The sequence below is a fragment of the Trichosurus vulpecula genome, chromosome 5 (genome assembly GCF_011100635.1).
Source record: "Trichosurus vulpecula isolate mTriVul1 chromosome 5, mTriVul1.pri, whole genome shotgun sequence".
Classification (NCBI taxonomy): domain Eukaryota; kingdom Metazoa; phylum Chordata; class Mammalia; order Diprotodontia; family Phalangeridae; genus Trichosurus; species Trichosurus vulpecula.
In genome coordinates, this window is record NC_050577.1 from 43,647,571 (window position 1) to 43,651,438 (window position 3,868).

Below are 3,868 nucleotides of genomic sequence, written 5' to 3' on the forward strand. Positions count from 1 at the left end.
AGAGCTCTCTCCACTACAACATGCTGCCTCTCATCCATTAGCTGTGTGGCCACAGGTGGGTGACTTATTCCCTCTGAGCCTCAGTTTCCCTATCTATAAAATAGGCATATAATACGTAGATTTATTTATTTCACAGAGTTATTGTGAGACTAAAGTAAGACAATCTATGTAGGGTGCTTTGCAAATGTTAAAGTACTATATAAATGCCAATTATTATATATATATATATATCATTTATTTATAATATTTTAACTGATTCCACAGCAACTTAAGGACTCATAGTAAATAGAATACTCCATTACGCTCCAAAGCAAGTCTTCTCTTCAGAACTAGTTGAGATTCAAGTCTATAATCAAAAGATCATAGATTTAGAGTAGGAAGGGCCTTTGGAGGCCAATGAGTCCAACCCCCTCCTTTTACGGATGAGGAATGGAAAGCCCAGAGAATTTAAGGGATTACTCAAGGTCATACTGTTAGTAGGCGAGGGGCAGTGTGGCAAAGGCAGATTTGAACCCAGACCTTCTGACTCAAAATTCAGCCCTCTTTCCATTTTGTCTGTGATCCAAAAAACAGGGATCTAGAAGAAGCTTAGACTTGTGGCCCTGTTAAAGAGCTTGCATTGGGCTGGAAATACAATGGGAAAGGCTGAGAAGAGCAATTCCAAAAACAAGATACTTAACAAGAGAGTCTCCCAGTCACTAAATTTCCCCAATTTGAATCCTACTTATCCCTGGAGTCTTGGAATTCTACAAACTGGGTGCCAATTACCTAATTTGGAGGGATGTGTTTTTGAGTTGTTTACAAGGAGGTGTGGAGTAAATATTTATGATGCTTGTTTAGCAAGTGGAGTGGAAATTATAGTTGCCTTTGCAAGAAGTGGTTTTTGTGCCCCAGCTTTGCTACATTAGTTTTCTCAGAGGTGACAGCTCTGATTGTTAAATAAGCCGTTACATGGTGAATGTGTGTGTGGGGGTGGGGGGGGGGTGATATGGGTAACAGGAAGAGCAGCAAAATACCACCACATTCAGTGGTTGATTTAAAAGGCATCTTTCCCTGAAGTGAGCCAATGTAGAAAGAATAAAAAGCACAGAAACTCAGGATTTGAGGGGAAAGTTGATCTACTGCCTTGCCTAACTGATAGGCTTTCTGAAAAGAAAGATGTGGTTAAGGTTGGTGGTTTCACAGAAGCCAATATGCTGCGTGCCACAGTTATACTGTCCTTACTGGCCTTCCTTCACAACATTTCAACAACTGCCTCCTGATACCGTAAATGCTGTCTGTCAAAATCCACAAATGTGCTGCCTGAAAGCTCCCAGGAGGGAGTTCCAGACTCAAGATCTGCCTAGTTGAGTGAGCAGCCCTAGATGTAGTCAACAGAGATCACTACAAGAGGGATAGGTGTGGGTAAAAATGGTGTCTTAAAGATGTACCATGAATCAGAGACAATCGAATTGCTTTGGAGCTATGGAGTAAACGATGGTCCCTTTACCCCTGCATATTCCCCTTTCCCAAATTCTCCCAAACCACCCACCATGTTAACCCTAGTTTCCTCCTCCTGAATTCTCTCTTATGTAAACCATTCCTCTCTCATCTTTCCCTCCTTTTCCTTCCCTTTCCATTTTATTCCATTCTATTCCCTTTCCTTTTCTTCTTTACCTTTCTTTTACCCTTGAGATAAGAGGAACTAGGTTCAAATCCTACCTAGGTAATCTTGGAAAAGTAACTTAACCTCCATGGGTCTCAGTTTCCTCATCTGTAAATGAAAGGACCAGAAGAGATGGCCTTTCAACTGTCTAGATCAATGGTCTTATGGAATTTATTCATTAATTTCACTAGAAGCCCAGAAATTTTAGTCCAAGCTCTGGCTCTAATTAGCTATGTGGCATTGTCAAATTATTCACCTACATGAGCCTGACTTTCATAGAATCGTCAAATCTCACAGGGTGACAGGACCATAGAGTAAACACTACAAATGTCTTGAGAGGACATCTAGTCTAACCCTGAATCCTAATCTTCTAATTCCAAAGTTAGTGTTCTTTTCAACATTCCACAACCTTCCTTGCTGGGAAAGTACCTCAAAGGTTCCAGAATCACCATATTTTGGAGCTGGGAAGAGTCTCAACAGTGATCCTGTCCATCCCATATCTAAAAGGCAACTACCATAATATGATCATACAGTTTCCAATAAGCCTTCTGATCAGAGCCCACTGCCTTCCACAATAGCTCATCCCTCCATTTTGAAATATGTTTTTCATGGTCTCCAGCCTAAATGTGTTTTTTTGCGACCTTGACCCATTACTCTTCCTCCTTCCCTCCAAGAACAAACAAAAAAGTCTACTTCTGCTTCCATATGATAGACCTTTGAGTCTTGTCTTCTCCAGGCTGAGTATCACTGGTTCCTTCATATGAACCTCATGACATGGGCTTGGGGGCCTTAACTACTGTGGTTGCCCTTCTCTGGACAAATGGGTTATCTAAGCTAATTCATATTTGAGGAGCAATCCCTTCTACCAGTCTTCAGCAAGTGGTCTTTGATCCTCTACTTGAAGACCTCCAGTAATGGGAAATTCACTCCTCTCTGAAGCAGCCCACTTAACTTTTAGACTTTTTTAATGGTTAGGAAATTTTTTCTTATCTTGCCAGAATCTGTCCCTATGTAAGGTCCATGCATTGCTTCTAGCTTTATACTTAATGGCCAAGCAGAACATATATAATGACAACAATAAATAAGAATAATTAGTAGTATTAACAGCAGCTAGCATTTATGTAATGCTTTAAGTGCTTTACAAATATCATCTCATTTGATCCTCCCAATAATCCTGGAAGGTAGGTGCTATTATTATCTTTTTTTACAGGTGAGGAAACAGAGGCTGTCAGAGATGTCCCAGGACCACAGAGCTAATGTCAGAGGCCAAATCTGAACTCAAGTCTCTCTGACTTCAGGTGCAGTGCTCTAACCACTGCACCACATAGCTACATCTAATCCCTCCTCCACAGGCAGCCCTTCTTATCAAAGTGGTCATTATGTACCCAACTCTGCCCCACCCCCACCCCCATCCTTTTCTTCTCCAAACTAAAATATTTCCCAGTCCTTCAACCGATCCTTGCTAACCTGGTTACCACGCTTAAGATGTATTTCAGCTTATCGGCATCTTTGCCAACATGGGGCATACATCCAGATATAATCATAACACTTCTGATGTGGTCCACCCAGAGTACAATGCAGTGGGACTACAACTCTCCTCATTCATTCAGCCTTAGATCACATCAGGGGTTTTGGACACCATGTGAACTTGTTGACTCACATCAAGCTGGATGCTTGGCCCATCTTCCCCATCCTGTGTTTATTCAGTTGATTTTTGTTTAACCCAAGTGAAGGACTTTATGCTTGTCCCTATTACATTCCACCCTCTCAGATTCAAGCATTTTGGGTTTTTTTTTGCTATTTTTCCTCCTCTATAAAATAGGAGTTGGACTCAATGATCTGGAGACTCCCCACCAGCTCTAAACTTCTGTGGATGTCTAAAATCCCATTACTCTTCACCCAAGCTGCATCCTCAAGTGGGATTACTACTACACTCCTGCCTTTGTGTTGGTCACCAGCACTTACAGTCTTTACTGATTCCCACCCCCCAGACCCGATTATGTCCCCCTCCCAAATTATCTTATATTTAACTACTCTGTAAATTTTGTATTTATTTGCTTTATATTTATACTGTATAGATTTCTATAAATACTTGTCTTCCCAATTAGAATGTCTGCTCCTTGTGGATAGGGATCATTTCATTCTTTGTACTTGTATTCCCAGAACCTGGCAGAGTGCCTGGCACACTTAATAAATACTGATTTTACTTGTAACTTATGTGGC